This window comes from Dermacentor andersoni, chromosome 8 (genome assembly GCF_023375885.2).
Source record: "Dermacentor andersoni chromosome 8, qqDerAnde1_hic_scaffold, whole genome shotgun sequence".
NCBI lineage: Eukaryota > Metazoa > Arthropoda > Arachnida > Ixodida > Ixodidae > Dermacentor > Dermacentor andersoni.
In genome coordinates, this window is record NC_092821.1 from 17,410,631 (window position 1) to 17,437,859 (window position 27,229).

The following is a 27,229-nucleotide window of genomic DNA, read 5'->3' on the forward strand; positions in this document are numbered from 1 at the left end:
AATTGGACGATAACAGGTGGGCAGCTAAGGTGTTTAAATACCTATACAGAAAGAGCGTTGACTCACAATGGCGGAAAAGAACTAGGAAGCTAACCAGTAAGTATGCCAGACACGAGGACGAAGAAAGACAGAGCATTAAACGACAAGTTAAAAATGCGGAAGGTAGAAATTGGATAAATTCATGGAAAAGAAGCATAGTGTGTAACTATATCGATACTGGAAACAGCGGATCAGGAAGGAAGCGTTTTATGATAACTCAAGAGGCAGTGCCCTACTCTTTGAAGCTAGGTCAGGATGTCTTAGAACGCGGAGCTATAAAAAGAAATTTAACGAAGAAGACACATGTACTGTGTGTGGTAAATATGTAGAAACAATGGAACACCTCATACTAAAATGTGATGGTATCAAGCCCGATGTCGATGCGGCCACAGTCACCCTTCCTGAAGCCCTGGTTGAGAGATGATAATAGTCATGTAAATAAATATGCGGTGGAAATTAGCAAAAGGCGATTGGAGGATTGGTGGCTCAAAAGCAGAGAGGTGACATAAGGTTAAAAGGGTAGGAAGACGTACTTAAAGAAAATCGAGAAATTCAATAACACACAACACAGATAAAAATAAAAGGCAAAATAAAAATCTGCGCATGGTGGCAGCTGCCATCGCCCCGTTTCAAAGGGGACGATCGATCGATCCCATCCATCCATCCATCCATCCATCCATCCATCCATCCATCCAACCAACGGCAAACGGAGACGAGCCTGGACGAACAGACAACTCACCGCTGGTGACAACCGAACGCACAACCTGCGCATTTAGCGTGCAAAAATTCGCGCGGCGGCATTCTCTCTCCGTCCACAATTCTTGTGGCGCCGACCGGACGCCCTTTGTTCAGAACGGCCCGCTGAGGTGCAAGTTTTGCCAGTTGCGACAGCCGCGTCAACTTTTCTTGGAAAGCCACCATTACGCTCTAGCCTCGGCGCCGTTGTGACTAAACGCGATCGGCGGACCAACTATTGTTAGTGAACCCGCCACCGTCGATCTGATCTGCTATGAGCGGGGGCGTTGCCAAGGGAACGTCTCCGGAGACCCCTTCCCACACGCCATTCAAGACGCAAGACAATGGACAACCGGCGGCCACGCTGCGGGGGTCAGCTCTGGGAATCGGATGTGCCGTTCCTGACGTCAGCTCCGAGTTCTGCGAAGGCCGTCTGACGTCGGTTGGGGACCGTGAACGTCGCTCAAAGAGGTGTGTGTGTGTGCAAGCCCTCGTCTACGGTGCCTGGTCGAACGTTTCCCTCACCTTGGGATCGAGGGAGGACCGAGTGTTTATAAACCGCTGTTGTGCGGCTGCTCAGTGTACTTTCTCTCGCAGCCATGCTAGACGGATGAACTGCAACATCCTTATGTAGATACTGTAAATAAACTCATATTCCTCGTTCTCGATGAGAAGCAGTCCTTCCCTTCAACAACGTCCTCAGCGTGGATAAGTTGGATGACGGCATGGGCCAGCTACCTTCTAATTAATGCCCGACTCCAATCTTGACAGCTGATTACGAGCGATGGGATTGACCCCCCAATCCTCACACCTTTTAGCCGCAAGTGTGTCACAGCATGTGATTTTCACACCGTATACACAGACGCACGTACTGAGCGATGAACTGTGACGCTACAAATTCGGCACAGTTTCGATTTTATAGAACAATCCACACAAACTACCCACCGAAAGTCTAGAAACGTAGCTAAATGCCTGGGCACTTCCTACTGCAAAACGAATTATGGAACCGTCCGCGCCTTATCTTTGGTGTGGCAATTTACGAGGATCTTCAGATCTCTTGCAACACCTCCGGCTGGTCTGTAAACCTGTTTAGGACAGTGTATACGGAATAACTATGCGCGCCAAAGACTGGACGCAAGAAATATTCGAGACAGCGTACAAAAAGAACAGTGGAAGAGGAAGCGCCGATGGCCACAAAGTGCGTCTCGTATATGGAGCAGAAAGAACGAAGCACGGCAGGTACTGCGCATGCGCTGGCGTGCGGAAACAAAAGCGCCAAATGGTCGGCCCCGCCGAGAGAGAGAGAAACTATAAGAACTTTTCAGTCATGGAGGAAGGAAACTGAGGAGAGGCCCTACCCCCTCCGCGCGCTAGGAGAAAAGTGTGGAGGAAATGACGTAGTAGGTTCTCCTCTTTTCTGCTGTTTTTTTTATTTATTTGCTGTAGCGGCCACGCCTTTCCGGCCACAATGGCGGCTTTGTTATGGTTCTGTGCGCTCACACGTGTTGCTCCGTAGGTTTCGTACCGTGGCAAAGGCGCCGTGCGGGCAGGTTTTCGTTGGTCTCCGTGTTTTGTTGCGCTGCGTTATCTGGACCGTGCTCTACCGGATGTTGCTGTGGTCAGGTGGGACAGGAGGAACTAAAGTTCGTGAAATGAACGCGCATGCAACGCTGTACGCAATGTACTGCGCCACGGCAATGGCTACAGACGAAGGAATATCCGCGGGAAATTTTGCCCTCTTTGGCGGAATCATGCTAACGTGCCAACGATTGCTTAGTATTGCTGCGGAGCGCGCGGGTCCGAGCAGCACGGTTGCGCGCAGCGCGGCGTGGTTTCGCGAGAAATGTAAACAAGAGAGGAGAGCTGGCCCGATAGGCGGAGCAACGCCATGAGCAACGCCAACTTCCGGCTTCACTTTAGCTTCACAAAGAGGGACGTCAGGGCCTCTCCTTAGTTTCCTTCCTCCGTGTTTTCAGTGCAAACGGAAATTTCCGGAGGGCGCGGCAAACGCGCTGTGCGCATGTACGTACGTACACTTTGATGTGCGCGCAGTCCCACAGTGCGAGGATGTCGGCTGCTGTTGAAGGTGGTACGCATCACGTGAGCACAGCTGGGCACGCTGTGTGCGTAACCTCGGCGCAGTTGATTGCGAAAGCGCGCATACGACGCCCGCACGCATTCAGGAGGCGCAGCTTTTGCGAGCGCTTGGCGTGACAAGCTCTTCGCGTGTACCGCCCGGAGCTTTACGGATAAATTCGCCAACGCAGAAAACGAAGCGCCGCTCGCTTTCCACGGCCTTTCTACATAACGCTCTCGAATGTACAAAAAGAAAGAAAGAAAACGGCAGAGCACTATAGTACGGTATACATATGAAAACAATCAACTTGAGCATCAATGCGGAGCTTACTCGTGAATGCGTGCGGGGGTGTTGCCACAAACACGCCTGTGTGAAGCGCTAAAAATTTATACTTAGCCGCGAGGTGCGCATAACTATGTCATCTTGTACCTTCAAATCTCCGTGCCGTCGTCACTCTTTTTCCTTTACACTCATTCCCTTATCACCCTCTGCTGGCCGGCATTCGGGCATCGGCCCTAATGCTAGACAGTTCACGGTGAAGTCGGAAGGAATAGTTGCCTCGCTTCCCTTTTTCTGTCCTTCATATAATAAAACAACCAATTACTACAACTACTACGGCCGCTGCTACTAATCGTGCTATGGCCTCTGTCTTCGCGATCGATCCTGATGACCTGCCTCAATCGGACGCCGAGCGAGCTCCGTAGAGAAGGTTAAGTCAGGCTGGATCGGTGTTGAGGCTTTGGGGATGCCGGAAATTAACGTCGCCTCTAGTGTGCTAGCAGGCTTGGCAAGAGAGGAAAGACGCAGTACCCATGGACAAATGGCGACGTCCCATTTATGCATTGCACCGTAGCAGCAGCCCATGACATGACGCCATGAAATCGAACAGCGTCTATGGCGTATTTCTTATTGAGAATGAAGAATTACATTGCATTCTAAAAAGAAAAAAAAAATATTGAACGTACCGAGTAAAATTTCGAAACTTTCTTAACGTGAAAAAAGGCCGGAACGTGGTAGAATACTAGGAAATACGTAACGACCCACTAGCGTGTGTACCGTCGTTGCGGCTTGGGAGCAAGGCCGAGGACTGGGGCTATTTATTAAGCCTTTATTGCCTTCGCTAGCAACTAACCTTTTTTTTCTGTCTTTCTATATATCATGGCAATACAGTTCCGAAATAATAATTTTCATGTGTATATACATACTGGTTTCGAGCTGTTCCGTAGTATCCTTTTAATCTTTAAATCATAAGACGCTAGCAAAGAAAGACACGAAGGACAAGGGGGAAATTATTTGTACTTGCTAACTGAATTAAAGAAATTATAAATTAATGGAAATGAAAATGGGTGAAAAAGCAATTTGTCGCAGGTGGGGAACGACTGCGCAGGCATTTACAGGCATTGTAGGCAACCTTTATAGGCACTTTAATTGCTCTATAACAGGATTCCCGGGAGAAATTTCGCGTTTTAGCGTCGTCACTCAAGTGGAGAAAGCTCCTTCTGCGGTCTCCTTTACGAGTTTTGTTAATTGTCGCTAATACTTTCATTTTCCAGTGTCTGTACCCCCGCCATGCATGGCGGAATGAGCATCCGGCGCCGCCGGTTTTCCGAATCTCAACACAGGCCTGCCGTCAGCGCGTGCGGGTGTAATTGTGCAAGTGGTCATGTCGTCTGCTCTTGAGGTGCCGATTGGCTGGGGTCTCCTTCTAACCTAGGCCAGCCAAACTGTGAGCTATGTCGCGAGCAGGAGCCGACATAACAGATGTGCCATGTTACTGGCATCAATAGATGGAAGATGTACAGTGTTTCGGTGACACTCTTGCCCATTTCGACGGCTAACGTTTGTCGGAGGGTATTATATTGGGCCCTTGTCGTGACTGTTAATTTAGTTTTGAGGCGGCCTTACTCGATTACTTAAGATGCACGGGGGTGGACCTCTGTAGGGTATACAAGCAGACCTGCCCCGACGTACTTCGCCCTTAGCCCGGCACAGAGTATAGCTGCACAGATCGGGAGCGAGGCGGATCTTTCGAGCCGATCTCTTTGAAAGGATGAGTGATCCACGGTTCAGTAAAAGCGAGCGGCGGTTCTGTTATAGTGAGGACGCCGTGCCGTCTGAGCCGGCTCTCGCTCTTTCTCCACGTCCCAAACGTCGGACCACGTCCGCCGGAGTTCCAGTCACAGCTCGGACTCGACTGCCGTTCCGTCCTCTGCCGTCGCTCTGACGCAGCTCCGCTCACAGGTCGCCGCAAGCGCTTTCCGAACGTTCGCTGGCGCGCTGCCGTTTAGCCGGCGCCGCACTTTCACCAGCACGGAGAGACGGGCGTGGCAACTCGGAAAGCCACCCACTCAGTTACAGCATCAGAGGCATGTTATCGCCAATATCAGAAAATGAAGGTTCGCTAATAATACAACTTGGCGCTTTTAAAGTAAGTATTACAACACTCGCCCAGTTTAGTCACAATGCCACTAATGCACGCATAATTTTTTTTTTCATAGGCAAGTATCAAGACTATACGTAACACACACTTCAGTGAACCCGTACATTTCAGTGAGCTGAGGCGTTCCAAGCCGCTCACTGGAAGTAAGCCGTCTTGCCCATCTCTACGATAAGAAGTCTAGGTAGTTGGCTATAGATCACAGTTGTCTAGAGAAATGTTCCTCCGGCCGACTACACTGTCCTCGCAATAAACTTTCACGAGCGCAGCCCGGAGTTGGCAGACGTCAGGGCGTAGAAGCCGCGATCGTCGCGCATACACGGCCGGCGTCGCTGCAGCTGGCGCAATCGCATCGCCGGCGGCTGCAACGGACACGCTGGACGGGCCACGCTGAAAAGCACCGCCGGGCGAGAACAAAGCCGAGAACGGCGCCCGCAGCTGCGCGCACTGGCCTCGAACGGCGGCCGCTGCTGCGCTGCTTTCACCGACGGCAGCCGCTGTCCTCAACCGAGGCGCCGCCACAGCGCCGGGTGGGCACGTCGTCCACTTCGAGCCGGTGCCAACGCAAAACCCAGAAAGCGGGAGATGGAAACAAAACAAAGGGGTAGAACAAAAAAAGAAGTGGAGGGGGGGCTCGCAGTTCGCTAACAGGAGCGCCTATTCGCTCGCGCTGTAGCCCTTTTGCTCCACAAAGACAGGCACGATGAACCGCTGAGATATGCACTAGGATTGGTCGACAGCACACGCCAGAAGAATGAACGCTCCCCTTGTAAGCAGCGCTTTCAACGCACCTTCCTCCACGCGACGCTTGCAGAACGCAAAAGCAAAGTGCACAGAAGAATCTACCGAAGAACAGCGAGCTGGAATAACAACGTAACAGCTTCACGCTGTATAGTGACGGTGAACAACCACACCGTCAGAGCACAGCTCACGAGACTGTTTACTGGGCGAACCTGCGCCCAGCAAAGCAAGTAACATTCGGAACTATGATAGCGGCGAGCTAACCTAAAACATAATAGCGTACACCATTGTCAAACACGATCTCCAGAATACTGGCATGTATACCGCAACCACGCACTAATTCTGGAAAGCAAATGATTCCTTATACGCTGCCTGTCCTACTCAACACACTGATCGCTGATGATATCGATGTGTTACAGTCTTCCTTAACTAGTCTGCATAATTATTATTGCTGCTAGCGCTGGTTTTATGCTTATTAGTAAATACTCTGTACTTGCTGATCACGATATTAGTTTTGCTGCATCATCTGTTATTATAGTGCACATGACTAATCTGAATGCCGTATTTTTTTCTCCATACCCCTGATTTCGTGATAGCATGTAAGCTAAGTAACTTGCTATGGTTTATCATTTTCTTGTGTGTTCGTTTAGTTTGCGCTATTTTTATTCTTTCTATTCTGCTTTATTCTTACCATTCCTCTTGCACTGTTGTTCTCCCTGCTGCCGCCATAGAATGGATTTTAGGACTTAGTCATCTTTTTTTCTCAAGACATGCCTATATTCAGATGTATGTTATTTATGGAAAATAAAGTACTTACTTACTTACTTTACTTACTTACTTTCATCGAAATCTAATCTACGGGTCAAGCCCGCGTCTACGTTTGTGCATGGGCCTCACTCTGAAACGATCACTTTCCGCGATACTATCGCCTTGTCCATGCCTTTGCCATTGGCACGTACAGATTGGCTGTTTTAGCAAAACTGGATGGGCTGATTGGGTGGTTGAGCGCTACGTCATCCCATTTTGCTCAACCATGCAGCCTATATCAGCGCGCGCCTGACGGCAATACTATCGCAGATACTGTCATTGAAGTGTGTCGTTTCGGAATACGTCCCCATGACTCGTCGAAGGTTCCAGTGCAAGCATTGGTGCTCGCATACTTACCAGAAAGTATTACACAGTTCGCATGGCGCATACAATCTAATTACCCAAAGTTCGGCGAGAACATAGGCAACAGACGGAATCAAAACGATAACACTCGCGTAAGTGCCAAACCATGCAGGCGCGTCTTGCGCTGAACGATAACATTAAAGTTGTTAGCGGGTCGAATGCGGTCCCCAGAAAAAGGATAAAACAAGTACACGTGTCAATATTCAGCTTTCTGGTAGTGGGAATTATAATGACGGCAACACAAAGAAGGCAACAGAAACAACGCCGCTCATGTCGTAGCTTTGAGCAAGTAGGTAGCTTACATAAAGCAATTAAGACGACAAAAGCGTCAAGACCTACCAGCAATAGTTAGCGAGACAGCGCACCTCAAACGGTCAGCAGGAGTAAAATGATCAAACTCGCTGCGCGCACACGAGGCACGCAAAATTCACAGCAGACTACGTCGATCACTTCGACGCTGAACTCAACTGGCAGAGCAGCATTGCCTCACAGTGGGCATCGCCAACGTGGTTCCTTCGCTTGTTCTGCAACTACAACTGCACTCACCCACTTTCACATACAGACGTCGCCTACTGCCGAACGTGATCGCGATGCAGGAGCAGACACCGAGCAGGAGAGTCAGAAGCAGACGATCACCCACCACGCGCGCAGACGTCACGTAGCAAGGAAAGGCTAATCGCACGATAAGCATGTGCATACTTCACCCCGCGCGCTCGATGTCGTGTTCTTAGCCCTCAGCCTGCCGCCACGTGTCGGGGAAAGCTTCGTTTGCAGGCGACAAGCAAGCCACGGCCACTTTCCGACCAGCTGCTTGACAGTTGTTGCGTGTACGCCACAAATGATGATGATGAAGATGATTAGCTCAAAGGCAGCGGCGATATCACGCGGGATCGGGTGGCGCGCTGGCAAGATGCGTCATTGGAACAGACTCTCAGTGAAAGCGACATGTGGCGACAGCTGCGGAAGTCCGTCTTCCTCTTTTACGTTCTCGGTGTGTAAGCATATAGTACTGGTCATGAAGCTTTGGTCGCCAGCCACGTCGTGCTTCCCTTTGACGTCAGGTGGTTAGTCCATTATTGCGTATCTCGGCATTGATAAAGTCTGCACTCCACAGCGCAGAAGAAGCGTTTCGTACAAGTTACTGTACCGATTGCAATAAGTAGTATATGACCAGCTTCTTGCAGTCCGTCCGGCTAATAAGTCGCAAGGGCAGACATTCGTCGGATGGTCGCAAGAGTTTCACTTACGAAAAAAAAAAAAGAAGGAAAGAAAGAAAGAAAGAAAGAAAGAAAGAAAGAAAGAAAGAAAGAAAGAAAGAAAGAAAGAAAGAAACGGAATTCCAGGTTTGCACCATGCAAAACTGCTACGGCCTTTATTTTTCCGTGCATTGTGTTTAACCGCCGCAGTGAGACCCCGATAAGACGGTCAATCTTAAAGGAGAAACTGCAGCTTGGCGTCGTTAGTATACGCAAACGCAACACGGCAAACAGAGATAATCGGACAACTGTGGATAACGCGCACCCAAAACACACCCTGTGCCCGCCACGGGTGCAATTAAGGTAACAAAGGCGAAGCCCACGGCGCGCCGGAAGCGAAGGGGTGTCAAGGCCCCCGGAGCACAGTCGAAATAGCAGCGACACGGTAACCGGCGCCCGTTTTATGGCCGCAGACAGCGAACTACAGCTCCTCGGTGAGAGTCGCACATTGGCAAGGCCGGCGAGCCCAAGGTCACGGGTGCCGAATCGGCCGGGCACGGGCAGGCCGCGCACGAAGTTTAGGACAGGCCGAACAGCCACCGGAAGAAAGCGTCAGCACCACCGAGGTCACGAATCACGCCAAACAGCGGCGCGTGTCCAGCAATTGCGCGCGAATGACGGGTTGCACCAGCGGGGCAGCCACCGACGGCGCGTGCCCCGGGTACGAAACGCTGCCCGCGCGAAACCGACGCTGCGACTGCTCCTCTCCGAAAGGGCGAGCGGGCCGCCGTTGCCTGGGCAAAGAGAGCGCCGGTGGGAGCGTACGCGAGGTGGCCTCGCGTCGTGTCAAGGCTACCGCACGTCAGCCGTTTGCGGATGCCTTCGGGGGAGGTCGAAACTATTCGTGGCCAGCGGCTGCTCAAAATGACCGCCTTTGGGCGATTACGCATCCGACGCGCGAGTGCTGGCACGTCAGCAAATTACTGGATCGTGCGCGTAACAACGAGGCGTCGAGCCGCGAGCGACGGCAGCCAAGCACGCAATACGGGCGTACGTCCGCTCCGTACGCGAGGCTTCGCACGTCACCGCCGTCGTCACGGCGAGCTGCGGCGCGACGTCTCCACAATGGGCGCGAGGGACAAACGCAAACACTGCGACTCCATTGTTCCGCACCGCTTTGTTGGAATGCGCTAGCAACACATTCCGCCTAGTCACGCTTGAATGTCGCTGTTTGTTCATTAGCGCGCAAAATACACTGCGCCCGAACGGAGATGGTCTCCGCACACGTGTCGCGCAAACGAGGACGTGCCATTCGAAGCCAGGCTTTTCACTCGACGGAAACACTGCAGAGCACCGGCTGGCGGAGGACAGCGAGTACTAGCACCTCTATTGATTTCCCCTTTCTTTCCTTTTTCCCCAGGACGGCATTCTTAAAAGTACAATAGAAATAAACATTATATGCCTCCGTGCCATCCCGAATCCTGCCGTACTTTTCTAGAGTAATATCGACTGTTGGCCTTCAAGCCCTCTAGTCAGCACAGAACAGCGTTTCGTCTGCAAGCTGGTTCGCAAGAAATAGCGAAAAACCACATCGCGGGAAATACACGGACGACGAGCGCGCAGGGCCAAACAGGACATCTGCAAATTTCAAAGCTTAACTCATACACAAGACAAGCAAACACTGAGTCAGAAACGAAGAACCGTAAACGGAATACAGAAAAGAATAGAGAGTCTAGGAATATACGACACAGCAGTGAGTAGTCCTGCGCACTTTCGCTGTCCTCGTATTTTTCGCGCTCACCATTGTTATTATTACTACCAATCTGAATTAAGCAGGCACGTCATTGTGGAGGCCCGGCCCTCTAATGGCGCGTTCACACTGAGCCATTCGGCGTCTGGGGCGGCGCGGAAGCAAATGCTCACGACTGTTTCTTGCGCGCCCTGGAAAGTCCGTGGCACACATTGGCGCTGAAGAAAATGCCGGCAATCAGCAACAGGCTGCGCGAGCGAAGCCAAGCGAGTAATTCTTTAACGCTCCCGACAGCCTTCTGTTCAAGGTTGCCACATTGCCGCCATATGCAGCGGCCGCTGTTTATTCGGGCATTACGCACGTGTTTGAAAACAGGCGTTACTGGGATAAGGGCCGAGGCAGCCGAAGAAAACGTGCGAGCAAAGCAACCAGTTAGAATTCACGGAGTGTATACCCGAGATGTACAGACACAAAGTGCCCGACGCCTGCTTTTCTGATCGAACGAGCAGGGATAACATCTTAAAGAACAAATGGAGCGAAACGAACTCGCCGCCAGGTCAAGGGAGCGAGCTGGCGCGAAAATACTGCAACGCGCAAAATTTGAAGTGGGCTCCGAGATCGCGTCGGAGCCGGTGCAATCTCGGAGGCCACGGCTGCGATAGTGCGCGGTTGCGTGACGACTTCCAGTCAGCTACGCGCCGTTCCAGCGGAGCTCCGCGGCCCCGCAAGCAGCCGGGCGCGCAATACCGTAAGAGCAGCGAAGGGGCGACAACTAGCGGTGTGACGTCATCCTTGACAAATAGAACGCCCGGACTTTTTCTCAGACGGGTTGCGTGCATTGACTATAGCGTCCGCCGCAAGAAGAAAGATGCGGAAATAAGAGAAGCCGCGACGATGCAGCGAAGCCTGCTTTGCAGGGGAAATGTATAGTTTCTTTTATTTGCTTAATGAAGACCACGTATACATGAATGGACTACATTTGTGGTGGGTTTACAGTGTATACGAAAAGCTGTTGCCACAGTTTTGAATAAAAAAAAAAGCTTGCTACACGTTGGACAAATTGAAAGGATACACGCGGTCAGTTTAAACGAGCAAAATATTAAACTTTTTTTCGAGAGCTCCATTTTCATTTAGTTGACGAGAAAAGGCTGTTAACTCGTTTGCTGTCACTTTCTCGCCGTAAACTTCCGCATTTACGCCAAGAAGTCCGTAACGGATTTCGATGCAATAATCTCGCCTTTGGGCCGCTTTAACGGTGTGTACGTTCTCCGCCTTTTGCAAAGTTGCGCGTGTCGTCCGAACCTTCAGAGCGCACCTTCCGCCAAATACTTTATTAAAGCGGTCACAGTCGACGGCGTCCCGGAAAGGAGGCGCCGAAACTTCGGGCTCGTGTTGGCGCCCGTCTTTCGTTGACAGCGCGCTTGCTGGCTCACCATGCGTCCCCGTCGGACGGTAAGAGAGCCCTCTTTTAACATAGCGTTACCGTCTTGCCGCAACCGTTACCGATATCGGCTGCCACGACTGCAGATGCGCGGAACTTACCGGGCTCCGGTATAGGGATGGCTTTCGTCGGTTACCGTGACTTCGCAGGAAGGCGGCCTTGCCCAGGCTGCCCACTTCGATCCTAATGCGCCCATTTTACTGGTTGTCCGGCGATTCCGCGAGAAATAAATGATAAAATCTGCCATCGCTTAGTCGAATCTCCCGCCGAGTACGAAGTACAAGCGCTGTTCTGTCGTTATTCAGATCGGTTGTTCTGACGCTACATACTAGGCCTAAAGGGACGGCAAGAGCCGGGAAAGCGCGTCAATTTCCACCTAACAAATGGCGCCACATGACTATACAGAGTTGATCGGGGCTTGGTGATGTGGCGCCATTTACCAGTCGCATGATTTACTGTACCGCGTAGCTGCCGTAGTACAGCTGCAGTTCCTACACTCCGCATTCCTCGTTACAGCGCCCCTGCGGGCCGAGAGCGGTCGCCGAGCACGGGCGAGGAGTGGAGGGCGCTGGCGCGACAGGTCGACCTTGGCGAGGACGCGCCTGAGAGAGAGGCGGAAGCGGGCGAGAACGGACGCGCGGCGCCCCCGTCGCGTGGGCAGCAACGCGAGGCAACGGCCAGCACGCAACGGAGACTCACGCGGAGGAAACAAGACCGCGTTGCCACTGCACTGCTTGGCGGAGACGCGTCAAGCGAGCGAGCCGAACCTACCGTATTCACGCGAACACGGTAGAGTCGGGTAGAGACATCTTGTCGGGTTCGAATAAACACTGGCGGATCGGGTCGAGCCACCTTCGAGACGACTTGTGCTAACCCGGTTGCAAGAGGTCGGTTGACACGCCCAATAATTCCACTTGGCAACGTTCGTGTGAGGTTGGGTGAGCTCGTCTACTGACAAGTCGTACATTAAAAACTGGTGCTAGTTGGCACTGCCATCAATGTCCGGGACGTCCAGTCCGGTGCAATAGGCGAAAACTCCACTAGCGGTAGCGGTAGCAAGCCGCCTCTGCGGCAACGTTTGCTTACGCAAGCAAATTGTCATTCTAGACACCGCTAATGATAAGCGACTTAATACAATTCGGGGTTAGAATTGCCAGGACGTCGCAAGATCCGAAGCGCGCCTAGGCTATAGATCCAGACGTCCCAATTTCGTCGCTCTTACAGCGCACCTAACGTGTCAGATCAAGACACGCAATCCATCGCTGTCCTGCGTGGACGGCGCACAGAGTGGTGGTGATGTCGTGGCCCACCGCCTTTTACTCTGGGCTACACGCCTCTGCACAGAGCGATACGGCGCAACGGACGCCACGGTCACCGCCCGACGACGTTCCAGATGTCGCGCGGCCGCCCACGTGACGCCTGAAGGTCGACGGCGAGCGCACGGGCAGACGAAAGCCAAGACGGCGGCCGAAGGACGCGTTCGCTTTCGCCCGCTTCTGGACGGACGATCGCTCGCGGGCCGCCCGCGGAACCGGCCCGGACAGTCATCGCCTGGCGGGACAGAGATCACGGCGCCTCAAAACGCATTCGAAAGCGCGTAGAGCAGCGTTCCGCGAGGCGCATCGACACGTCAAGGTCCCTCTCGCAGCTTGGACGCGTCCGCTCGGCGTTCGTCGCAACGGGAACAGGGAAACCATTTGTCCACAGGCGCGCTCTCCCGGGGACGAGAAAAGACCGCGCGCGATAACTTCTTGCCGCGTCTGCGCCCGCCGCACGCACACACACAGGAAGGGAGAGAGAATGGGTGAGATAACGAGAGGAGAGAGACATTTCTTCACAGCTGCCGCTGGAAGTAGCACGCGCGCATGTTCCTCGAGGCCAGGTATACCCCGGGGGTCGCTGCCAACGTCACACCGAGACGAAGAGGAGCGTGTAGGACGTCCCGAACTCAGCGGCTGGTCTTCCTCGGTTTCTGCTGGCGGAAATATTCTCCACGTGACCCCATAAACCCGCGACGAACAATTTCTCGCTGATTCTTGCGTGCCTTATTTCATGAATTCTATCGTGTGCTGAAACGTCTACAACTGCCAGTGATTTCCTTACGTGACACGAAGTGACGCGACGTTTCCCGCGCGACTTACGTCGTTCAAATATAACCACTGGGCGATACACTGGCGTTCATCAGGCGAGGGGTCACTCGGCTAAGGTCACGCGGTCGTGAAAAAGAGAATTCTGCGTGTGACGCCCTGCGCTGCGGTCACATATATCAAGTTCCCGCCGCAAAACCTCCGCTGATTGCAGCCGAAACGTTAATCGCCGACACATGCACGGAGCCGCTGTACGCACGTAGCAGTGCGTTCGCGCGCTGTGCCTGCAAGAGACTCGAGGAACAACCGCGGGCCCAACAGTGGTGAACAAAACTACGACCTAACACTGCCGCACACGTCCACCATGCACGACATCCCGCCACGGTGCGGTTGTCGCGAAATGCAGACATCAAGGTTTTCACTTCACTGCATCGGGGCATACAACGGTGCGTCCATTTGTTGCTACTGTCGAGAAGACACGCAGCATTCGGGAACGTGAGAGCCCCTTCCACTCAGAAACAAGCACCATATATATATATATATATATATATATATATATATATATATATATATATATATATATATATATATATATATATATATATATATATATATATATATATATGTAGTGTTGAGGCGCGGTCTGAGAATTACGTTTCGGCGGTAGAGGTCCCGCCAAAACAAGGACAGGCGGCAAGCGGGGGAGAGGACGCACCAGCGGCCCCTCAAGGTGGCCGGACGTGCGTAACGGAGCGCCGCGCGACACGATGGGCCCCGAGGGATAAAGCACGTCGCTGACCCGCTTCGACGACGCGAGAGCGCGATGTCCCAGCGGGACTGAGGGGCGCTGCAAGGTTGTGGCAGCAGTTTATCTGCCGCCGCTGTCGTCGAAAATGCACACGGCAACGGTCGTTGAGTCGACCGATCACTCTGCGACGGTGGCGATCGAACGCCGCGTGAGAATCAACTCGTGGAATCGAACAGACCAACGGGGGACAGGGACCGACCGCATCAAATCGCGGCGGCTCGCAGCGGTGGCGTCCGTGAAAACTGGGTCGCGGCAGAACCACGCGGTTCGCGGTGTGCTGCAACGGCATTCGCGTCTTGGCGTGGCGGCAACGGAAGCCTGCACTGGTGCAGCCAGCGCGAACGAGCAGTTCGAAATTCAGGAAGGGAAGAGAGAAAACAAGAAAGACGCCTGTAATCCTATTGGTTGTGAAAAGTCGAGAGGGGAAGAGGACCACATCATGACCTCTTAGGAAAAAGACGGAATAACCAACATGTCCATCTACATGCAGGTGGCAGGAGAAGTGTATGCGAATGGCAAGGCACTCTGATTCGCGCCGAGACACGTAGGGAAGCAAAGTCAGTGTGTGTTGCGTGTCGTCGCAAGAGAGCGAGAGGTCATACGAGAAAGGCAGAGAGCTTAACTAAGGTGAGCCCGGTAGGCTACCCTGCACTGGGGAAGGGGGCTTGAAAGAGGAGAAGGAATAAGTTCACAGTGTCCCCTGTTAAACACGCAAGCGTTCACCGCTGAGCCGCTCACAGGTGGTCATTTCAAGAAACGCACCAGCGCCTTTGTGGCCTTGCACATTGCAGACGCACGAGGCGACGGGCCCAAAATGTTGTCCTCTGTGAAAGGACGGTGGTCTGAGTGCCCCAAAGCTGTCCGAAAGGCACTCGTCTTCGTATGTGAGGCAGTCACACAGGAGATGTTTGGTCGTTTCTTCGACATTACACGTGCTACGATTGGGAGTCTCCGCCATTCCAATTAGGAATGAGTAGGCGCTTGTGAAAGAATCTCCTACTCGCAGGCGGCACGGTAGCGTTTCTTCCCGTCGGTTATAACCAGGTGATTGTAATCTCACATGCCGCTCCATGGCATACAGGCGCCGATTGGAGAACTGCGGTGTGTTCCACTTCCTTAGACTAATAATACGGGCAAGACCGCTGAGCTGCACACAGCCGCGACCTGCACTCAGTCCCGGCTCCTTCGCGAGCGTCAACGCCCCCGTCAAGCGGCAGTGGCGGTCAGCAGCGCGGCCTTGCCCGACCGATGGTAGCGAGCGAGATGGCCACGCACAGAGGACAGCGCCCGTGCTGCAGCAGCAGCGTCGGACGAAAAGCGGACCCGCAACAAAAGCGGGGGAAAGGGTGCGGCGGCGTTGTCGCCAGCGGGACACGCAAACGGCGGCAAGAACTTCCTGCCCTCCCTCCACCGGCGTGGCCTCTGGGGCTGCACAATGGCGACGCACGACCGCGCGTATTGTAGCCTGACCGTGGTGGTGGAGGCACGAGACTCCCTCTCCACACCGCGGACACGTACCGTCGCTGTACTGTCGCTATAAATGGGTGCAGGGTAGAGCGCATTCGCATGCATCCGCGCTCTAGTGCTCAGACGCATACGACTACAGACAACGTGGACGCTAGGGAGCAAGACATGCGCAAAATTAAAACACGGGGCCCAGCACCGCAGCTTTGAAACGTCAGAGCGCCAGTAGCAATCGGTTAGCGCCCGAGATCGGCGACACGCGTCCAGAAATCCGGGGCAATCAGAAACGAGCGAAGAATATCAAAACTAGAGGCACTCCCGAAGATGACTTGCACTGGCCTTGCGCTACAGTTTCGCAATCTGTGCGATCAGTACCTCCTGCGCCAACTGCGCGTTTTTGCAGTTTACACGTTAGTGCCGTTGCCTTACTAAACCCAGTGTTATATTTCCTCTGCCCTCTTACGAGCTGCACGAAAAAAAAAAAACAATGTAGGGTTTAACGTCCCGAAACTGCCCTTGTGCGGGGCTTCGGAATAATTCTGACAACTTGGGGCTCTTTCGCGTGCACAAACGTTTTTGTTCCTCGCTTCCATCAAAATGCCGCCGCCGCCAACAGGCAATGGAACGAGCGACCTTCAGGAAGAGGACGCCACAGCCACTGATCCGCTGCAGCCTCCGTGGCGCGCTGCACGGAACTTGTGGGACAAAGTGCCGGGGGGGCTTCCTATTCTCCCCCGGCGATGGGATTGCAGCGCGGGCCGCGCGTATAACCATTGTCGTCAAGGGCGAGGTCTCATTCCCGCCCCGCCCCCGTTTTTATTGGCAATCTCCCTTTGGTCGTTTCGCGTTACGAGATGCGGTATCTCTCGCCGCAGAAAAGCCGCGCGCTCCGATGACGTACGGGCGGCGACAATGGGCGCGTGCCACAATGGCCGACAGATAGCGAGCACAGTAGCGAGGTCGCCTGCGTAGGCGGGCGCTGCCGGTCCCTCGGAATCGAGACGAGCAAAACGGAACGGGCGCGAACGGATAGAAGAGTGCGAAGCAGGCGGGCGAACTGTGAACGACCTAGCGCCGCGAAGTAGACGACGAACGTGCCTCCTGCGACACCTCCGAACGAAATTGGCGGGGGAAGCTTACAGACCCCTTCGCCGTCTTGCCAGTGGATTTAAGCTGCCGTTTGGCGCGAAACGAGAAAGTACCGGCGGTGGTTGCTTTATACAGTCGCGAGGCTCCGGCCACTGCGGCAATGCCCGCGCCTGTCGAAACGGCGCGAAGGAAGCCTCGTGTGACGAATTCTGTCGCCAAGGCTCGCTGCGTCAAGTACTGCGCTCAAAGCACGCCGGCTGGCGCAGCTCCGCTGTGACGCAGTGAGAGCGAGCGAAAGAATGCGCGTGGCGAAATGCGTAACGTCGAACGGCCGCTAATCCTCGGAGCACGAAGATTGGATGTCTTGCGCCACCCCGGGGCCGCAGAAGAAGAACGACACAAAACTCCGAGAAAGGAGCTTCAATCCCCTCCTCTTGCGCGACCCGACGAGCAAAGCCTTCCCGGCGAAGACGCCTCTCAAATCCCCCGCACCGGACTCCGATTTGAAAGCTGCACGACCGTTGTGCCCGTGGTCCGGATAAAAGAAAGCCGACGCACTTGTGGCGCATGGTTCGGCCCTTTCCTTGGTCCCATGCTTCGGGTTTTCGCCTCGAGCATTGTACGCGCAACGGCGGAGGTCTGTGCACCACGCGCTCGGCGGGACCGCTTCACAGCGCGCGCTGGTCCGGACCGACTCGGGCCGGACGAGTCCCGGTTCATGGCGATCCTCTCCATTGTTGAAAAACAACGGCGCCACGCTCGCTCGCCGCTTCCCTTTCGCAACGCTGCAACGGCGTCCGTTCTTTTTGAGACGAGACGCTGGATCGAGGGATCCCCACCGTCACGGAGAGAGACCGCGGCTTTTCTTTAGAGCGGCACGCTGGATTACAACGGTACAAAACAAAAACAACTATAGGCTTCTGTTATAAAATAGCGACAGGAGATATTTGTGCCGAACTGTGTCGGTCTTGCACACAGTGTCACTGAGATACAGTCAGTCGGAAAAGTTTAAAGCACAATGGTTCCACAGGAAATGTGCACTTCCTTGTGCTTAATGGGGCGCACTTGTAACTTAATAGAGTGCTGTCATCATCGTCATCATCATCCTAATGTATATCCTATGCAAGGCCTCCCCGAGCGAACTCTATAGTGACTCCTGTCGTGCGCTATCTGACCTCATCTATATATTTCTTCCGAATTTCCCGATTTCGTCGCACCACCAAGTTCGCTGGTGGTGTCCCGCCCAGCTTCATTGTTTCCAATGAATGCGAACTAGCCTATGGGCTACCCCCGCTTGGTCCCTAATCCACACCGCCGTCTTCTTGTATCTTGAAAGTTTTCTCGTTTCATCGTTCGTTCTGCGATCTTGTTAATATTACTCAGCAGGTCACCATACTGATAACAAACTTGAATCCGATGTTGTGTGTCTCCACGCTTCGCGGGAATCGAGCCTTGTCGGGAGTCCCCTGTCCCATAAACGTTTGTGGCCAGCTGTTGGCACTCTCGCTACGCGCACGAGTTGACGAAACTTGTGTCAGCAAAAGACAGCGTAGCCTCCGTGCTTGCTGTGTTGTGGCGCCACCTGTATACAATTACAGCACGCGCTAAGGGATTGACGGCCGCCGCTGCCGAGGCTTCGTGGGTTTCTGAGCGTCCTTGCTTTTTTGAGGGATTGGACACACTGAGGGCACAATAATTTACAGGCAATACGACACCGAAGCAATGCAAACACCAAGTGCAACTTTCATGCGGCAAATTATGCGTTATTGCGCATCTCGGAGGCACATACGACTGATGAGACGCTTCGCGAACGAGCGAGGTCGCTGAGTATAGCATGTTATCGCAAGTAAGGAGGAAGGCAAGGCATAACGGTAAGACAAGTGAAGCCGCAGCGACAGCAAGTACGAGCATGCGCAAGAAGCTCTGTGGAAAGAACGCGGTCACTCGCACGAGGCTGTAAGAAAGCGGAACGCATTGAATCGACGGAGCACGGCCGAGCGCTATGGCATTTTACCGGCATGGGCCTGCGAAGGCGGCACATTGCAACGAATCGGTCAGTGCGATTATGCAACGCCCCGCGGAAGAGAACCTTACGGCAAGTCGATGCTCTTATAGACATCTGTGTGAAAAACAGCAGGATGCAAAAGGAACGTCGAACGGCATGTACGCGTCCAGACTGCCCCGCTGCCTTTCCGTGTTTGCTGCTGGCGCGACCGGGTATGAAAGGGTGCGAGATAAGATTCTATAGCAAGTGGGCTGGCCGATGTTTTTTTTTTTTTCTCTTTAGTGTCGACACGGTGCCCGATAGACGCGTGAATGCACAGAAACGCAAACGGAAATTAAATCGTTCGTGCGCGTAATTACTCCAAAGTGTGATGTTGCGTAGCAGCACACCACCGCAAAGCGCGCCGTATAACCTTCAACGAGCGAACTAAAATGGGTACTCTGATGCCGTATTTCGTAAGAGCAGTTTGCCGTCCACTAATAAAATAATCATTTGGCAAATAAATGTCGCTATACCACCTGCCGTGAACTGAGCATGCGTGGCTAGAGGAAATAGGTATCGGTAAAACGGTAACGTTATGCAAAAAAGGAGCGAGGGAATACGATCGAGATATCTGGGTCCCGTTTCATTTTCGCACGCTCCGTTTTTCGATTCGTGCCGGATGGTCTTATAGAGAAAAAGAGAGAGCTCAAACACCGCGATGCGTGGAGAGACATTCGATTAAAGGCCCTTTCTGCGTGCCTCCCAGCTTCGCTCGCGCGTCCGCGCGCTGAGCGAGCGACTGCGTTTGCGGCCGAGTCGATAAAGGATGCGCGCGCCTCGACCCGTTGCAGAGACTTCGGGGAACTACGCTGCGGCCCAGTGGCCGACATTCTCTCTGCTTCGACGTCAGCGAGTGACGGCGGCGATGGAAAAGGCCGAGAAGCATCGAAGCGACGCTGACGCGCGCGCCGCAGATCGATTGCGCGCGCCCGAGAACGACCTCGCGTCCGCTCGCGACGAAGATCGCCGAAAAGAAGCATCGAGAGGCACGGCTTTAAGCAGCCGTCTATAAAGACTAGATTGCATTTTTAAATCTTCTAAAGGAAAAGTCCCTGTTGCGGATAGTCCGGGACAATGCACCGAGTCGTTTGTCATAGCTGTCTGACGTGCCGCCGTTGTCGAACTGACGTCGCCTCAGGCACTCGTCGAACTCGAGCTTCCTTTTGAGCTTCTTTTTTGTGTATGATAGAGTTCCATGCAGTAATTTGTAATTACTGTAGGAAACTCTGGCACCAGTTTCTACGGGAGCTGCAATGGTTGAGCCAGCACGGGAATTATGGCAAGTATATACGTGGCTTTGCCTAAACTTCGTTCTTCTGGCTAGCCCAAACGGCTCCGCGACTTTGTAAATTTGTCAATTTCAACAAAGCACTCCGTAATGAGTAATTAAATAAACGGTATTGAAGGTGTCCGACGACAGGATTCGAACAGACGACCTCTATAGCACAGAAGCCCGATGTTGAAACCACGCCGCGCACGCGCGCATCGACGAGCGGCAAAGAACGCGCTCGCGAATTTCTTGCGGGCAAGCCGGCGTGTCGAGACGCTTGGCGCGCTTTAATTCGGTCACCTCCACAAGTTCAGCCGCTGCGATTAGTGGCGATTGCGCGTGTTAACATGGTATTATTCTGCACATAGAATTGTATAGATCGCTTTGAAATTTAGGACAACGAAGACAGACAAAACGTAAAAAAAAAAAAAGGCACAAGAACGTTTGCATTCACAAGCACGAAGATCAGACAAATCCATGTACTTGCCGTCATTCCCATGGTGGCTGAACGATCGTAGCGCCAGAATTCCCTCTAGTAATTATTGTATGAAACTCTATGCCTGTGTATACGGTATAGGCACGTCGCACCATTGCCGGCATGATAAGTTCCCGCTTTTCTAGAAAAGCATGCATCAGCAGAAAAACGCTATCGTGCCATATACGTTCCCAATCCGAGATCGTGACTGGTGAAGTTATCGGTTACAAAAGCGTGGCAGTTTGGGCGAGTCGGTATGTGATTACTTTTTTAGACTTGTAGCGCAGCTCAGAAAGAGGAAGGTGATTACATCGAGCGCAGTGAAAATACCGCCTGACAATGGCTGGAACGATTTTGACGTGGTCTGTACGCCGTTGCTTTCAAACAAGCGCAGAATTTGTACGCGTTGTGCGCGTACGTGGTCAGACTTGTGACCACCATTTCGGTAGTTCCCGCTATCTCGCTTCGTCGTCGATTCGGGAGCTGGTGTAGCATTTCGGGAAAGGTGTCGCATTTCGTTGCTTACGCCTTTATGCATGTTTGTACAGCTACGAAGGATGCCGTGTCTCCATCAGACTCGTGACTGCGCAGTTTATTATTATTATTATTATTATTATTATTATTATTATTATTATTACTAATCTACTAAACAGCGCGCCTTCCAGCCTTCCGATTTTTATGAGCCTCTATGTAGAGTGCAGGCGATATATATAACGCCCATTCAGAGTGCGTGGACATGTTGATGCCTAACTTTAATATTTTCCTGAAAGGAGTTGCAGAGGAATTTCAATAAGTGAACAAAAATTCCCATCTGTTGTGTGTTCCGTCATTCTGTAATCCTATCCGATTTCTCCACTTTTGCTTTGTATTCTCTTTGTGTACACATTTTATGCTCTGCCAAAATCTGTATTCGCGAAATTATGCTCTTTTTATGTGTGCGCGCGCGTGTGTGTATGTATGTGCGTGTGAGCTTGCATTGTTCTTCCTGTGAATTGTTTTGCGCAGTGCGCCAGCACTAAGATCCACGAGGTTGTTAATGGGCCATTTAATAAACACCTTTGATTCACTGATTGATATTGAATACTACTTCTACTACTACTATTGGTGGTAGTAGTAGTAGTAGTAGTAGTAGTAGTAGTAGTAGTAGTAGTAGTAGTAGCAGCGTAATCGTACACATATACGTACAAGCGACAGGGGAAAAGAAGGAAAGAGAAAAGAACAAGCTGACGTATCACAAGGACTAAAGCAAAACGACAACAAAGAATTGGGTACGGCGGTAATGTCACAATATGGCTGCAGGTCACGCTGAACTCGCAAAAAAAAAAGAAAGAATTAAATTAAATTCTTGGGTTTCACGTGCCGAAACCACGATCTTATTAATCTGATCATGAGCCAAGCCGAAGCGGGGGACTCCAGTAACTTGTACTATACCTGGGGTCCGCTAACGTGCAGCTAAACCTAAGTACACGGGTGTTTTCGCATTTCGCCCCCAGCGAAATGCGGCCGAGATTCGATCCCGCGACCTCGTGCTCAACAGACCAACAGCAGAGCCACTATGTAAGCTACCACGGCGGGTCTCGCTCGCAAAGCGCGCTGCAAACGAGCAAGCCAGGTCGCGTTCTTTTCGAAAAGAGGGCGCGTGCCGAGAGAGACGGTCGCGTTCGAGTCGCCGCACGGTCACGTCGAGACGGAGAAACCACTCGGATGCAGAGACGTCGAGGCCAGCGTGCACACAGAGCAGGCCGCGGCGTCAGACGGCGACAGTCCCTCGGCGGAGCTTCGTTCGCTGTCCCCACCGGCGCTCTAGTGTTCCTGTATATGCTCCCGCAGGAGCATATACAGGAACACTACGGAATACAGGAATACAGGAACACTACGTAGTGTTCCTGTATATGCTCACTGCGGGAGCACATACAGGAACACTACGGCGCTCGTGCATCGCGCGCCAGTTCCGCTACGCGGGGAGCCGCGACGCGTTAGTGCCAAGCCGCTTCAACGGCGAGTGTCCCTACGCCGGAGCCGCCGAATAACGTGATCACTGATAATTAACTCGGCCTACGCTAATTGGCAGCGAAAGGGGAAAACGCTTCGCACTAACGGGTTCGTGGAGGCGTCACGTGGCGGCGCGGGCGAGAGGAACGATTGATCGTTACGCGATATCCCTTCGATTGCGCAGCGAATGACCTACGCGTCACGAGGCCGGCGGGTATCGTACTCGCAGAAGCGGAGTCCGCTGCTGCACAGAAGCATGCAGCGGACGATCAAACGCCGATGGACTGGGCGCATGTCGCATGACCCATGTACGGACGCATAGTGTGTCAACGTAAATTACGACGAACTCTCTGCGACAACTGCACAGCAGAAGCACCGTGTATCTTGACGCATATGAAGTGGCGCTATTATACTCGTGCCTACGATTACAGTTTCAGACTCGGCGACAAGGTACATCGTTGCGTCGATATATACGCAGAAAGCTCGTCAAAAGCGTCTCTTATACACAAGCCCTCGTTCCGCAGATCCTCGATGTTCACCTGGCCATATATAGCCGACAGAACGGGTCGCTGTAGTGTCCTTCCTCGTCAGAACGATTGTAAGCCCCGAACGTGCAAAAAAGTTTGTGGGCGCAGGGAGACTCATCCCACAACTTCTCCGCGCGATTGTCCTCGCTTCGACGCGCAAAGAAAAGCGCATGCACCACGAACAACGAGCTTGACCACTGTCCACCTGCCAGGAACGAGAATTCTTGCACACTGGTGCCAGTCGACATCACTACGAGCTGCCCCTAAAAGCCGCTATAGTGTGTGTGCTTTTTTAGAAGCTACGGACCAAATGAAAAAACAAACTTAAAGCTGCTAGTTAGTAGCCTTCCTCGTGTTTCTGCCAGACAGATCCTGTCGATATATTCTCTTCTCATCCCCGACGAGTGCAGAGTAGCCAATTGGAGAGTCAACCTCGTTAACCAATATGGTTTCCTCTTTCTGTCTCTTCTGACCTGGAGAGATGCAACGGCAAGATTCGGGTTCAGCAGGCGGAGAATATGCTTCTTGAAGGATTTCTTCTTCTTGTTGTACCTCTTCTTCTTCTTTTTATTATTATACACAAAAAAATAAAACGACAACAGATTGGAACCACCTGCCCCCATCCATTGTCTGCATAGACGATCCTGTGGCCTCCAATGACGCGTTGAAAAATTTTGTGCATGTGTAGCTTGAACACGTTTGCTTAATCTTTGTAGTTTGAAGGAAGACGACGAAGTGTCTTTTGATACAGCGCTGTTCTTTCTAGCTCCGCCTTATTTCTGTGAAAACCTAAGTTCATCCGCTGGTCTTCGCTCCCTGCTCGGTCGTAATGGAAGTGGACGACCCCGCACGTCTGCCGGCGATGGCGGCGTCAGCGGCGGCCGCCTCCAGGAAGCGGATCGGTCAGCAGAGCGACACCGACAGCGAGGACACCCATGTCTACTCTCTCAGCAGTGAGGACACTTCCGATGACGACTTCCAGCTTGTGCAGAGCCGCAGAGCGAAGAGAAGGAACACCAGGACGTCCTCATCGTCAAGCACGCAAACAGTGAGACAGCCGCAGAGGCCGGACGCAAATACCATCATATTTGTGCCCCTGCTTCCCAACGTCAACATGAGGCTACTTAACAGGCAATCTGTGTCGATGTCACTGGAAGCCCTGGTGCCAAACGAAATATCGGACATTCGAGTGAACACCCGAAAAAAATCTTCTGGCGGTTGATGTCCAGCATGCGGCTGCTTTGACCACTCTACGCAGCGTAACGGACCTCGATGGCATTCAGGTGCGCTCTTACATCCCTCTGGGATCTGACGTAGTCACCGGTGTTATCTACGACGTAGACGTTGCTATCCTTAATAACGACTTGCCGATTCTTATCAAGCCAGCCAATGATGAGGTCATCGTTGATGTTAAGCGGCTAGGCAGTTCACGCTGCGTGAAAATAGCATTCAAGGGTAAATATATACCCTCGCATGTTAAGGTGGGACACTTCAGACATGCAGTGCGGCCTTTCATTGCGAAACCTCTTCAGTGCCGCAAATGCATGAAACTGGGACACGTGAGCAGCGTCTGCGAAAATCAGGCAGCATGCCCCCGCTGCGGAGAGCCCCACGCTGCAGATAAATGTGGCGCGACTGTAGTGAAGTGTTCCAACTGCGGAGGATCACATGAAGCTTCATCGAAGAAATGCCCACATATTAAGAAGGAAATGGCCATCTTGAAAGAGATGGCGAGAGATCATTCATCTCATCGCGAAGCCGCCGAAAAAATCAGGAAGCGACGTTCACGTCGCCGGCGCTCCTCAAGGAAGGCTTCTCAAGGAAGGCGCATGCCACTTCCTACAACACCACCTCCTCCTCCACCGCCCAGGCCAGACAATGTGGACAGGACCGCGAAGAACAAGTCCACTGAGAAGACCACGTCTGCCGAATCTTGGCCGGCTCTACCGAAACGACAACATTCACCAACAGACACACAGCAAGCTTTCGCTGGACAACCCCCGACGTCTACTATCGGCGATTTGTGCGACCACGACAGGCAGGTGGCTGATATGCTGCAATCGCTAATTAATACAATGCGCATTATACTGAACAAGCTGCAAACACCAGCAGCTCGAAGCGCTCTGCAAATACTGGATGCACTAAATCCAGTGCTTGCTAGCATCGTTTAAGCATCATGGCTCGATCAATAGTCCCCTTCCGCACTGAACTTAAAAGTGCGTCGATCTTTCAATGGAATGCCAGGGGTCTAAGGACCCGTATATCAGACTTTCGCCAATTCATTTTCACACATCGCTTCCCCATACTGGTCATTTGCGAACCAAATACATCAACTCCACTCAGACTGTCCGGTTATGAACCTTTCGTCTCGTCCACATGCGGTGCGAGCACGAAAGTGATAATCTACATCCGCACGGACTTAACATATGTCGCTAATGCGATAGAGCCTCATGACGACAACCAATATGTCTGCGTAAATGTCCAAAAGAAGAATGTGTCATTTACACTAATTGGAGCCTACATATCCCCAGCGGGTCACTTTGACGGTGAACGACTAAAGAAAATATTACAAATGAACAGTGGCCCCTGGGTTATCACAGGTGATTTCAACGCGCATCACCAGCTATGGGGAAGCACTAAAATTGACTCCAAAGGCAGGAGTCTTGCCTCCTTTGCTGCCGACCATGATTTGTGCTGCGTGAATGACGGCAGCCCTACATTTCTGCGAGGCACGACCTACAGTAGCTGCTTGGATTTAACTTTGGTGTCAAGGCGCTTTGCCTCGAGCGTCCAATGGTTTACAGACATAGAAACACATGGAAGCGACCATATTCCAACATACATAAAGATTAGAGGAGTTGAGCAACGCTCCTCTACTGCCTTGCGTACAGTTGATTGGTCAAAATTTCAGAAGGATATGGATGACACATGTCAGGAAGGCCTCTCACACACTATCGAAGAAGCAATCGCAGAAGCATTGAAAACATCCATCTGCTCGCTTCCAAGGTCAACAAGGCGAACAGACTTGGACATGGAACTGGAGAGGCTGCGTGCAGCACGCCGACAAGCGGAGAGGAGGTATCGGCGCACGAAGTCCGTCTTGGATCTGAGGGCTTCACGACGCATACAAAAGAAAGTCCAGCGTCGCATGGATAAATTGGAAGATAAGAGATGGAAAGCATTCTGTCAGTCGCTTGATCCCCGCAAGTCGCTCTCGCACATATGGAGAACGGTTAGGGGTCTTCGCTCATCTCCGCATCAAAGGAAGCCCTTCGCTGCTCTGGCCCTCTACCAACTCCGCTCGGAACTTCAAGTGGCTGAAGAGTTCTGTGCACGGGTTGCTGGGTCCGTGGCCATCATTACTGACGTAGCATTGAATGACATCCCTGAGGCACGTGTACCAGAAATGAACGTGCTATTTTCACTCGAAGAACTCGATGCTGCGTTGGCGACCTGCCGGCGTTCTTCGTCACCAGGACCTGATGGCATCACGTATGCTGCCCTATGCCACCTTGGACATGACGCACGTGATGAGCTGCTCAACTACTACAATGAATCTTGGCAGAACGGCGCCGTTCCTAAACAATGGAAATTGAGCCGCTTGATCCCCATTCTGAAACCTGGAAAGTCTCCGCTTGAGATCTCATCATATCGTCCGATTGCGCTTTCGAGCTGCGTCGGCAAAGTGATGGAAAGAATGATTCTTGCTCGATTGGAATGGTACCTAGAACGATTCAACATCTATCCGGACGCCATGACAGGTTTTCGTCGAGGTCGCACGTCCATCGACAACGTCATCGACATCGTAACATGGGTCCAAAATCAAAAAAGCCTCAAGCGCCTATCTGCGGCACTTTTTCTGGATATAAAAGGAGCATACGACA

At 52.4% G+C, this 27,229-nt stretch overlaps 1 protein-coding gene and 1 long non-coding RNA gene across 2 annotated transcripts in view; one reads left to right on the forward strand and one right to left on the reverse strand.

Annotated features, from left to right (window-relative positions):
• Window positions 1-27,229, reverse strand: part of LOC126526725 (uncharacterized) — a 246,992-nt gene that overhangs the window by 115,863 nt on the left and 103,900 nt on the right. The gene's annotated exons all lie outside the window — the stretch shown is intronic.
• On the forward strand, window positions 5,346-12,444 carry LOC129383647 (uncharacterized). Its single transcript, XR_008611510.2, has 2 exons — window positions 5,346-6,057; window positions 12,103-12,444. It is a non-coding gene; the product is annotated as an uncharacterized lncRNA (long non-coding RNA).